This window comes from Schistocerca americana, chromosome X (genome assembly GCF_021461395.2).
Source record: "Schistocerca americana isolate TAMUIC-IGC-003095 chromosome X, iqSchAmer2.1, whole genome shotgun sequence".
Lineage (NCBI taxonomy): Eukaryota > Metazoa > Arthropoda > Insecta > Orthoptera > Acrididae > Schistocerca > Schistocerca americana.
The window spans coordinates 730,890,136-730,903,807 of record NC_060130.1 but is presented as its reverse complement, the minus strand read 5'-3'; positions in this window follow the sequence as shown (position 1 = coordinate 730,903,807).

Here is a 13,672-nt window from a genome sequence, read left to right as displayed (position 1 = left end):
ACATCTTCGAGGGCACTTTCACTTTGACGCTCTAGGAAATCATTTCGCAATGTAGCCTTATCATAATTTATTGACGTGGAGACTTGACGATACGATAAAGTGCAGTGCAATAACCAAAAACTCTCTTTTATTATGCTATATAATAATAACACGTTACATTTACTTACATTCAGGGTCAAATGCATTTCTCTACAGTATATTGGTGTTGCTACCATCTCATAGATAACAATTGCAGAACATCAAGTGTCTTGTATTTATCTGTTTATTTGTAGACACAATAACGCGATTAACCAATCTGAGCTGAGATATGATATCTTGATATCATGGTAAGGGACATAAGTTAGCATACTATAGCGTTATATGTTGGTAATCACGTATTGTAAATTATGATTTCATCTTACTTATACACAAGGAGTAGCATAATTAATAAGCAAAAATCGTTTCCAGTAAGACGTGTATACAAAAAACCCCGTTTGGAAGATGGCCGTGACACCGACTGACGACTGCACGAGACGCACACCACCGGCAGCTTTTTTCAAATAGAAGCTGACATACAGGCACATCTCAAGTTTGACATGGTGGCACACTATGGTCATCAGCTAACTGCTGCTGTGCCGCCATAAACGAGGTATCGAGAAGTAACACAGGCAGTCGTGTTCAAAAGTATCTGAATTTTGCGTAAATTAGCGTCATGTTCAAAAGCGTCCGAACCATCTAAGCGTTGCACAAACCGGCGCTATTTTCAAAAGTATCCAAACAATTTATTGGATGTTTTAATAACACTACGTTGTTTATAATCATCAATCATACTATGGCTTTAGGTTAATGATATAAGAGATGCTTGACTAAATAATGCTTGACGTTTTACAAACCATTTTGGAAAGGATTCGAAATTTTGTCACAGGGCTCACAATTCTCACCAGTACACTTGACTCGGCTTTGCGTAAAACTACACGCATGCCAGTGTCTTTGGACAGGCTGACTGGGCGTTTTGCTTGTTCTGGCAAGTCTTGGCTTGCTCACATAAGCAAGACTGAGAAAGTACACACAAATTTTTGTCGACTATGGTACGCTTACAGATTAAGAAAAAATCGACTCGCCTACAGAGCGAAAATATAGATAATAAAGCGAGGCAGCAACTCATAGCAAATTATTGATGTTCAACCAACTTAACAATTTATCAATGCTTTCTTCGGACACACGCAACTCTCCAAAGACATGTAAGTCTCACACACATTTCTATTAAAGATATTACAATTTCCACCTATTGGATGCTTTTCTTTTCATTCAGTGTTACAGAAACTGAAGCAACTGAGAGCACGAAACGTATGCAGAGGCAGTCGTCTCTCGAAAATATATGACGAAATTCGAAGCAGCAATCGTCGTCGTCGACTCTGTAAAGAAGTGGAAAGAATAAAGACCAACTTCAGGTTTTGGACAAGTCACAGTAGGGTGAACAACATGAACATTGACGACGTTTGAGGACTACTTCTAAAATACAACTCATGTCAAAAGCATCTGGCTATATTTTGCGCGTTACCGCCTTTGGCGCCACACTCAACAAATTTTAATTGTTCTGTGTCCATAATAAGTGTAGCTTTACATTGGTAATATTCTTAAAAATGCATCCCACGCCAAGCCAAGTGAGATCACGTAATGGGCTATATTTAGTCGTATCTTTTAAGGCAGTGGGTGTACAAATTTTGAAACAAACTGGCCAAAAGCAAGAAATCGGTTTTCAAATATAAGTCAGAGTAAGCTTTTGCCTTGGATTCAAATAAGCTCCAACTTTGGTAATCCAATTACTGTTGTTTAACCACGCCTTTGTTACTGATCAAATTAAATTGCTTTCTGTCGAGGGGAACACTCTCTCATTAATTTTAGCTCGTCAGGTTTTAAATATATGACACATTTTTCTATAGAGTATGCCAGAAAGTTGAAGGAATCTATAAGCCGAAAGTTTTTGTTGCTTCTATAGTCCACTGCAATAGATTCACTTAATTTTTTATATTTTTCAATGCCAGAAACATGGCCTTGATTTATTTTAATCGTTTCTTCCAATCGTTCATATAGGTTCGTAATTATAAAATGCACATATAATTCTTTAGACTGTGAAACATTGTGTGTGTGTGTGCGTGTGTGTGTGTGTGTGTGTGTTTGTATTTACAAAATTTTTTTGTAAACCATCAGATACTCTGACCATGGCGCCCAATTTAGGTGAAGATGAAGAAGCTTATGGAAATACTGTACCATAATTAGATACTGATCAATGTAGTGGGCTTTGACATTGACTGTTTCATTTAATGAATGCTAAAAATTTTCCCACCATCGCCGTCTTGGATATTTTTAAATTTCTAGCCTGCGCATTCTTGGATTTTTGAATTCTGAGCCAACACCATTTTGCATAGTTTAGATTTTTCCACTCACTACCATCTTGCATATTTTTAGATTTATCACTCAATGCCATCTTCGATTTTTACATACCCTGCCATTCAATATCTTAGATTTTTGTTATCCTTGCTATCCTCCATTTTTAATTTTAAAATTTCTCACCATCTGCTATCTAGGATGTTTAAATTTCTCGCCGTCGGCCGTCTTGGATTTTCAAATTTTCAGCCATCAGCCGCCTTGATCTTTTTAAATTTCCTGGAGATGTCGTTTTGCATTTATTGGTGACTGCAGTGCTGACTAGCGACAGAAACTTTAACTGGGTCCTGGAACTAACATAACTATACCACTAGCCAGCAGTAAATTTTGATTTCACAGAAGATGTATAGTCAACTGTTGTTTGATTCATAGTTATAGTATCTGCGGCTAGTCGTCACTGTAGGCGTAGCGCTGCAGCTGCTGACGAGGGCGAGAAATTCCAAAATCCAAGACTGCAGAGAGGCATACCCTGTGTATGCCTAAATCGTTCGTAATAAACACAATAAATGCCGAACAATATCACAGAATAAATTTTTTTTAGCGTAAAACATGAGTCATAGACATATGCATATCACAAATAACATAGCCTCAGGCCGAAAAGTCAACTCCCTTTACGTATTTTAGATGAGAAGATACCATTGTAATATTTTGGTTTTACATCTTCTGCAGCAACGGTAATTCCTTTTCCAAATTTCTCCCACGTTTGCTTTACTGCTTGCTCAATGTACAGATTGAATATTAAGGGGTGTCCCAAAAACGTATATATTATTTTACAGCTCATAACTACAATACTTTTTTTTCCTTTTTTAGTTGTGATGGCTTGAAAAGTGAATGGAGACAGGCTGAACCTTGAGCAACGAAAGTTCTTTCTGAAGTGCTAGTGGGAGACTGAGGACCCAAGTGCAGAAACACGTCCATTGAAGTTTTTTTAACTAGATGCACTAACGTGACTCACAATTACTCGTCTACGAGATAAGTTTGAGGAAGTAGAAACTGTCCATAATTCACACAACAATTCTGGAAGACCACAATCATCCATCGGCCCCACAAGAGAAAAAGAAAGTCATCGAAAGGTTTCAGCAATCAACTTGAAAGACTGGGTGGCAAGCGGCTCAGGAGACAGGGGTTCCAAAAACGAATCCATTGCATTTCGAAGCGTGTCTAACTGAAAATTTTATTCCTAAATTACTTACTCCGCTCTTTGAATGATGATGATCATGACAAAAGAACTGATGAATTTTATGAGTGGCACCAAGCAAGATACGCACAGGATAAACAATTCCCATACAACGTTGTCTGAAGTGATGAGGCCAATTTTAATTAAATTAATCGTCAGGATTGTACCTACTGGACGGCTGAGAGTGAGTGCAACACCTTGTGAACCTACGAGAAACTACAGTGAGGTGTGGCATATCAGCATTTGGTTTCATTTGGCCTTTCTTTTTTGAGCATACAGTAAATCATTAAAATGTACGGAACTTGCTACAGAAATATGTCATGCCACGCATCGAAGAGAAATTTCAGGATGGAGAATGGTGTTTCCAGAAGGAGAGAGCACCCCCCTCACCCACTACCATCACGATCACCTACTGGACAGACGAAAAGAACGAAGAGGCAGTACCGAGTACCCTCCACGCTCACCAGATTTGGCCTCTGTTTTTCTATGGAGTAATGTGAAGCTCAACGTTTATGGCACACGACCAGCTACAATCAATGTTTTGAAAGCAGCCATTTGGAAACTAATGCGCCAAAATGTCAACAGCGACGATTAGGAACGTTTTGAAATAAACAAGTAAACGTTATCAGCTGTATCTAGACCACAATGGCCAACAATTTGAATACTTTCGACAAGCGGCTGGTTTCTTCATTTGTTCACATTATTCTGAATTTATGATTTTTCCGTATCTTAATAAGTATTAGTGTTACAGTCATAAAAAGTGTGTATACATTTTTCCGGGTCTCGCTGTATGTGAGATGGGTTAAATATCAAGCACTGCCTCTCTTTCATGACTATCGACTGGTAGAAATGCAGTCTGCTAACTACAGAAGTTATGAATAGCCTCTAGCTCTCTGTATTTTGTCCCTGATAACACGCGATAGTCCATCGAATTCAAGTCGACATTTTCAAAAGACAGTAGCAACAAATGATGTATATAAGAGGTATGAGCTTGTACATGCGGAGAATATGAAAGACGACTCTGCAAGTGCGGGCAAGCGCAAGGAGACGGAATGTAAACAAAACAGAGGAGCATCCTCGAGACAATAAAATGAGAGAGAACGTCAGAAAAAAGGTCGCAGCGCAACGCGGTGCGGACAGTCGCTGCACCGGAAGCCCTCACTGTTTTCAGTGCCACGAGAAAACAAACAGCAGCGAAGCGCTCTCATGTTGAGAAACAGCAGATACATGCAGCTACAGAGTACAATGAGAATGAGAATGAAGAACAGAAAGACAAATAACATCGAGCGAGTATAAAAAATATATTGTAGAGGATAGTAGGTAATATGTTTCGAGAGCACTAAGTAAATTATTTTTCTGAGAGCCCAATAAGGGGTGGTTATTTGTTTTCGTAAGTAATCAATAGTTCGTGCTCTGATTTTGTATTTTACTTTTGAAACTAAGGTTAGAAGTAACTAAGGTGTTTTTACAGTCAACATATGTATTATACAATATTACACCAGTGTTGTGCGTGTTTCATTCATAATGTACAAATTATCCACCAAAATGCAACGGAACAGCCAATCAATGCAATGTATGTTCTGTTTCTACATCGCACGTTGTGCTCTACCATTTTGTAAGTACAGGTTATGTGGTTATTCACAATTTTAACTAACCAAATTAACATGAGATGACGAACATGAAAAGGAATGTGAATGGTTAGTTTGTAGTTTATTGTGGGGAAACTAAGGATAATTTTAACGAAATTCAGAACAATGATCGAATCATAGCTAAAATAGATAATAATTCTCAACTTTTTCTTCTAATACGTGGAGTGAAAGTTTATGAACATAGCTGTCAATGCTAGAAATAGGTGACAGAGAGATATAATATAGGAACTGTCTACAGAAATAGTTTTGGAACTGTTGATGTATCTGTGATATAAATTTAAAAACGTGAACAAAATATCCGAAGTTTCACGTTGCATGCCACAGAAACAAAGCGACACACATAGAAAGCGATCTATAGGCGCCGAAGTATCTCCTGAGTAATGAAAAGGAGAGTCATATAATTTGTGTTTTTCAGAAAGAGGATTTATAAAATACAATTTGCTTTACGAAGATTGATGAAGAAATATTGTGCAAAGATCAGATTGAGGATTTTTAATGATCTCTCTCACACCCAAGCGTATGCTGTGCTGGATCCACTTTTCATTTGAGAAAACATACGAAGAGTGTGCGATATTTAGCGAAAGCATTCGTCTGCAAATAATAATTTGCGTCTGAATACTAAATATACGTAGTAAATGTTTCACCATCAACGCAGAAGCATATCCATTAAAGAAGAAATAGGATACTGCACGAGAGAAAAGTGAAGTATAAAAAGAAATCCGAGAAGAAGTTATCGTTAAACGCCCATTTTTAAAATTGTTCCAAAATACGTTTTTTCTATGTACTGCCATAGCCACTCAAGTACAATTTTTGTTTGCTAGCACAAAACATTCCACGGATAATGGCATAACAGACAAATTGTCATCGGCTCCAGGTATGAAAAGGGTTAGTGGCTTCTCAACTCAACAAAAATTGGGAGAATAAACCGGAGATCGAAAAACAGTTAGGTAACAAAGGATAGATAATAATATCTGATCGACAACTAGAAAAGCAACTATGGTGATTTACTCTCGATGACACAATGCGCGAGACTCCTCGCCTTACCGTTATGCTGAACTGCACAGCTGTACTGTATCTCATGCAGCATAATATGCAAGGAGGTGAGGTGGTACCAATGCATTGTCTACAGGCATGGAGCCAAAAAACTGTCCGAGCGTTGTAGGAGAACATATTGCTGCTGATTAACTTACCTCTTATGTGTACCTGTTGTGTTCATAAACAAACGAATATATGCCCATTTAGCATGGACTATACTACTACAAATGAATAACAATATAATAAATTAGGAAAAAATTTAACTGAACAAAGTATCCCAAAATATCGCGAAGTAGCAGGATAATACATGCTTCCGCCTTTGAAACGATCTGTGTCTACGTTCAGTCCACAGTCATCCTGGAGTAGCCTTACAGGAAGCACCGCCAGAAAGATATACGAATGTAGCAGTAGAAGTAGATACATAACAAAATCTAGTTAATAAACATTCAGTGCCACAATTACGTCAATACAATAGACAGATGCAGAAAACTCAGACATTAACAAGTGTGCAATTCTGCAAGTTTCCACAGTTAGACCTACAGGGTACAGAGTCAAGGTAGCGACAAAAGCTATAGGAGAGGAGTTGTCATAAGATTAGTTTATTGACTGTAGATCTGCCTGCTAGTGGCTTTTTCACAGAAGAGGTAAAAATCTGCTCTCCAGCAAGATTAGAATTGAAAACTACAATAATCATCCCCTTGAAAGACAAACACTTTATCGTTAAATTAGTATACAATTGTAGCAAATATCCCGCCTATGTTGTCCAAATGATAAATAAGACAAAGAATTTGCAATGCATAAATTAAAATAAGCTGCCGCTTCTGTTGGAACGAGCTTCCTGGACTCAAAAAGATAAATTTGCTAGCTCTATGTCATCCCCTAAGTGATAATCATTTAGAATATTTAAACTAAATGACAAGATCATACTGAGTGAATTAACCAGGATAATTATGAGCCTCTCCAGAAAGTAAATCGATGGTCAAATAGTTGCCAAACGTATTCTACGATGTTGCCAATTCTCCATTAGGATAGCGACAGGTATAATACATTTGGCCAGGCGATGTGTTTCTTGAGCTGGATAGCACTGAGGACGGTCGCGATTCAAAGTCGCGACAGCGCCGATTACCGCCACGTTGACTGGCAGCAGAACTACTTAGCATAGGCCAATGAGTTTCGTACGCTTTTCTGTAACTATGACTTTGGTCTAAAGCGTAGTTACGAATAACATCGAGATGCACTGACTGAAACGCGAACATTATAAATAAAGAGCAGTGGAAATTATTTGACCTGCTCTTCTCTCAGTAACTGTCGTAGCTATTTTTTTCTGTCTTAAGGGCACTGCAAACTAAAAATCTCATTCACCAGAAGTGACCAGATTTTTCAGCGTCACTACGCTCTGTTAATGTTATGTGCAAACAACACTAGTAATTTTAATATTATGCACTTGAAAACACTTTTCCCCAGGAATGCTTTAACTGGCACCACCTCTGACATATAACACAAATGAAAAGACAGCATAACACTGATTACAAAACGCGAACATCCACAAAGAAATTTCGTAAGCTGCGAGTAACACAGTTTCAAATAGGAATAGCAAACCATGCAAGGAAATCTCTCACATCGACCGAATCAGAGGACAAAAATCGCGCAAAGAAAATTAAACACGGGAATGATAGCAGCACAGGTTCTATTCCAGCTTCTGATAACACGAAAGGAGAAGCACATGTGATGAGAATATGAAACAAGGAACAAAAATTGCCGACAGCAATGTCTCGAATATGTCATTCTTAAGCAAAACTGACATTCATTGTATAAAAACCAGAGAGACGAAAAGTATACTCTACTCGTAACGACTACAATACAAGCAGTGAATTCAGAAAAACTTAATCGTAAAAAAAATCACAAATTTAATTTTGTTTGATTATTAGTTTCAGCTTGCTTACATGTCATCTTCAGATTTGTAATACAGAAAATTGCATCTAAGACGTACAGAATTTTAAATTGTTAATATAAATGTTCCATCACACGATACATACCATAAAAATACAAAGGTTAATGTACAACTGCCAAATGCGAGATACATCGTCATAATTTCCGTGAGCAGGATCGTTTGTTATACCGTCCAACAGAACAATGACGTAAATCATCCTAAAACATATTCAGATCGCGACAATAATATTATAGTGCAAGAATGCATGTGTGGACGCTGCGATCATATTTGCCACATTACGTTATTCTAAAGTAACGTGAGAAGAAGAGACCGTTATGGAGTTTGCAGAACGAGATGCCTGTTCCACACTAGAAACTAGTACTACATAGCCCTCATATGTGAAAATAAACATTATTCATCGCACATGACACAAACCTCAGTAAACAAAGAAGTGTCCGCGTTGCGCCAAACAGAAAAATCACCGATGCTATGGGGCTAATCTCTCCTCTTAGAAGAACTAATGAGTAATTAATATAATGACTACATGAATAAGTAATTATACAAAACGAAACAGTAAAACATGCTTAATATTTGCTAAATGATTGCCATAAACAAGGCGCCATGAAAGTGTTAGAAGTACCAGTAAACACATACATTAGAAGTGTAGGTTTAAGGAAGTATAATTATACTTCAACTGAACTAGAAACAAATACGAAAGCATGGGAAACACAGGAAGAAATCTGTATCAGTTTCTCTTATAATAACACGATATATAATCGTTAACTGCAAGACGTTCCGCAATTTGCGGTAATTTTGACATCAGTATTCAAAAGACACCTGTTCAACACTTATATTACTGTATGGAAGTAACTGAGGGATAACAGTCAGGAAGCTAATACATTTGCTTTTTACAACAAACCTCACGTGGGTTGTGTACATTTTAGTTACAAGATGTGAAGTGATGAAAACATACGCAATTTTACATTGTACACTAAGAGGATGACACACATAATCGTAATTAACGCACTGTCCACTGATCATGGATAAAATACACATCCGAAATTTGGTATAAACATTATGTAACACACGTCCATTGATCATTTGTAATGTGTTCATAACTTCTAATAAAAATGTAGACCAAGGTCTAGGTGCTAGCTATCAAACAGGAAGTGGCCTACGAAAGGAGTATCATACATAACTGTGACTGAGCTACAGTACAGTGCTTTTGTCTGCAACCAAAAATAAAACGCAAATAATAAACAAACCTTCTAATCATAATGTATAATGTATTCATGAAGTCAGTCCATAATGTAGCTCGAGATCTTGGTGCTACGTAATAATCGTGGTTTTGGTAAACGACAACAACAAATAAGTAAGCAATACATCGAAAATCTATTTCTGGTATGCAAATAATATCATGCATGTATATCATTCAGTATGGAGTGGATATCGATAAATCATATATAACGCACACATAACATCATTATAATGTGTGTACCGAGGTCTGGGTATTAATAACACGAAAATGACGTATAAAAACAAAACAAAAGGTTGCTGTCATGTCACAAAAAGCGTTTCATGTCCATTGTCTAATTAATTAGATACTTACATATCACACCCCGAAAGCCACCTAACGGTGTTTGGTGGTGAGTACTTCTGATACCGGTAACTGATCCCCCGTTCCACTATCGTGGGAAGAACGAGTGTCGGTAAGCCTCTGTATTGGCTCTAATTTGAGTTTTCTCGTCGTGGTCATTTCGCGAGATGTATGTTGGAGAAATTAACATGCTTTCAGATTCTTCTCGGAAAGTGCTCTCTCGAAATTTTAGTAGTAAACCTCTCCGTGATGCACAACGCTTCTCTTATAACGTCTCCCTCTGGAGTTTGTGGAGGAGCTATATAACGCTCTCACGCCGACTACACGATCCCGTGACGAAACACGCCGCTCTTTGTTGGATCGTCTCTGTCTCTTCTATCAGTCCTACTTGGTAAGGATCCCAGATTGATGAACAAAACTAAAGAATCGGCGTCTTGTAAGCCCTTTTCTTCATGGACGAGCTACATTCTTTAGCATTCTTCCTATTAATCTCAGTATGGCATTTGCTTTTCCTGCCACTTGTTTTACGTGATCATTGGACTGAAAGTCACTCCGGATGGTGACTCCTGGATATTTTGCGGTAGATACTGTTTTCAGCAACTTGTCATCAATAATGTAGACGTACAACAGCGGATTTCTTTTGCCACGTATGTGCAATATGTTATATTTATTTACGTTCAGGGTCAAGTCTCAGAGTCTGCACTATTCATCAATCCTGTGTAAGTCGTTCTGCAAATCCATACTGTTGTCTGGCATTGTTACTTTCTTATGGACAACCGCATCATCTGTGAACAGTTTTAAAGAGGTTCCCATCCTTTCTATTAGATCATTTACATACATTGTGAAAAGTAACCGTCGGATCACAATTCTTTGAGGTGAAATTCCTTTTACATCCGTTGATTTTGTTCCGTTAAGAGAGACGTTTGAGTTCTATCTGAAAGAAAGTTCTGCATACAGTCTCAACTCTGGTCCGACATTCGGCAGTCTCAGTGTCGTTGTCTATAGTGCTATGACTCCCATGGAGGAGCAGAGAGAGCTGAGTTTCGTAAATCTCTCTTTGCGGAATCCATGTTGATTTTTACAGAGAAAAGTTTATTTCTCCAAAAACGTCGTAATTCTTGAGAAAAATCATGTTCCTAAATTCAAAAACAGAGTGATGTGAACGATGTGGGCCTATATGATGCACATTTGTCCTACAACTCTTCTCGAAAACGGGAATGACCTATGGTTTTTTTCATTCCGTAAGTACTCTTCGTTGCTCCAGCGATCTACGATAAACTACCTCCTAGAAGGAGAGCAAGTTCTTTCTGTCTCCGGCTGATACTGATCTTCGGCCGGACATGGCTGCTTGTCCTGTTCCAGAGGTTGCCCCTCAGTCTGCAAGATCCGGGCAGTCGCAGAGGGTGGGCTCACTGGTAGTTGGGAGCTCCAACGTCAGGCGCGTAATGGGGCCCCTTACGGATATGGCTGAAAGGGAGGGGAAGAAAACCAACGTGCACTCCGTGTGCATACTGGGGGGGAGTCATTCCAGATATGGGAAGGGTCCTTCAGGATGCCATGAAGGGTACAGGATGCACCCATCTGCAGGTGGTCGCTCATGTCGGCACCAATGATGTGTGTCGCTATGGATCGGAGGAAATCCTCTCTGGCTTCCGGCGGCTATCTGATATGGTGAAGACTGCCAGTCTCGCTAGCGGGATGAAAGCAGATCTCACCACCTGCAGCGTCGTCGACAGGGCTGACTGCTGACCTTTGGTACGGAGCCGAGTGGAGAGTCTCAACCAGAGGGTGAGAAGGTTCTGCGACCGTGTGGGCTGCAGATTCCTCGACTTGCGCCATAGGGCGGTAGGGTTTCGGGTTCCGCTGGATAGGTCAGGAGTCCACTACACACAGCAGGCGGCTACACGGGTAGCAGGGGTTGTGTGGCGTGGACTGGGCGGTTTTTTAGGTTAGATCGCCTCGGGCAAGTACAGAAAGGGCAACAGCCTCAAAGGGTGCAGGGCAAAGTCGGGACATGCGGGGACCAAGCAGCAATAGGTATTGTAATTGTAAACTGTCGAAGCTGCGCTGGTAAAGTACCGGAACTTCAAGCGCTGATAGAAAGCACCGAAGCTGAAATCGTTATAGGTACAGAAAGCTGGCTGAAGCCAGAGATAAATTCTGCCGAAATTTTTATAAAGGCACAGACGGTGTTTAGAAAGGATAGATTGCATACAACCGGTGGTGGCGTGTTTGTCGCTGTTAGTAGTAGTTTATCCTGTAGTGAAATAGAAGTGGATAGTTCCTGTGAATTATTATGGGTGGAGGTTATACTCAGCAACCGAGCTAGGTTAATAATTGGCTCCTATTACCGACCTCCCGACTCAGCAGCATTAGTCGCAGAACAACTGAGAGAAAATCTGGAATACATCTCACATAAATTTCCTCAGCATGTTATAATCTTAGGTGGAGATTTCAATTTACCAGATATAGACTGGGACACTCAGATGCTTAGGTGGTTTGGTAGGGACAGAGCATCGAGTGACATTATACTGAGTGCACTATCCGAAAATTACCTCGAGCAATTAAACAGAGAACCGACTCGTTGAGATAACATCTTGGACCTACTGATAACAAACAGACCCGAACTTTTCGACTCTGTAATTGCAGAACAGGGAATCAGTGATCATAAGGCCGTTGCAGCATCCCTGAATATGGAAGTAAATTGGAATATTAAAAAAAGGGAGGAAGGTTTATCTGTTTAGCAAGAGTAATTGGAGGCAGATTTCAGACTACCCAACAGCTCAAAACTAAAATTTCTGTTCCGACACTGAATTTTGAGTGTTTATGGAAAAAGTTCAACGCAATCGTAAAATGCGTTTTAGACAGGTACGTGCCGAGTAAAACTGTGAGGGACGGGAAAAACCCACCGTGGTTCAACAACAAAGTTAGGAAACTACTGCGAAAGCAAAGAGAGCTTCACTGCAAATTTAAACGCAGCCAAAACCTCTCAGACAAACAGAAGCTAAACGACGTCAAAGTTAGCGTAAGGAGGGCTATGCGTGAAGCGTTCAGTGAATTCGAAAGTAAAATTCTATGTCCCGAATTGACAGAAAATCCTAGGAAGTTCTGGTCTTACGTTAAATCAGTAAGTGGATCGATACAGCATATCCAGACACTCTGAGATGATAATGGCATTGAAAGAGAGGATGACACGCGTGAAGCTGAAATACTAAACACCTTTTTCCAAAGCTGTTTCACAGAGGAAGACCGCACTGCAGTTCCTTCTCTAAATCCTCGCACAAACGAAAAAATGGCTGACATTGAAATAAGTGTCCAAGGAATAGAAAAGCAACTGGAATCACTCAACAGAGGAAAGTCCACTGGACCTGACGGGATACCAATTCGATTCTACACAGAGTACGCGAAAGAACTTGCCCCCCTTCTAACAGCCGTGTACCGCAAGTCTCTAGAGGAACGGAAGGTTCCAAATGATTGGAAAAGAACACGGGTAGTCCCAGTTTTCAAGAAGGGTCGTCGAGCACATGCGCAAAACTATAGGCCTATATCTCTGACATTGATCTGTTGTAGAATTTTAGAACATGTTTTTTGCTCGCGTGTCATGTCATTTCTGGAAACCCAGAATCTACTCTGCAGGAATCAACATGGATTCCGGAAACAGCGATCGTGTGAGACCCAACTCGCTTTATTTGTTCATGGAACCCAGAAAATATTAGATACAGGCTCCCAGGTAGATGCTATTTTCCTTGACTTCCGGGAGGCGTTCGATACAGTTCCGCACTGTCGCCTGATAAACAAAGTAAGAGACTACGGAATATCAGACCAGCTGTGTGGCTGGATTGAAGAGTTTTTAGCAA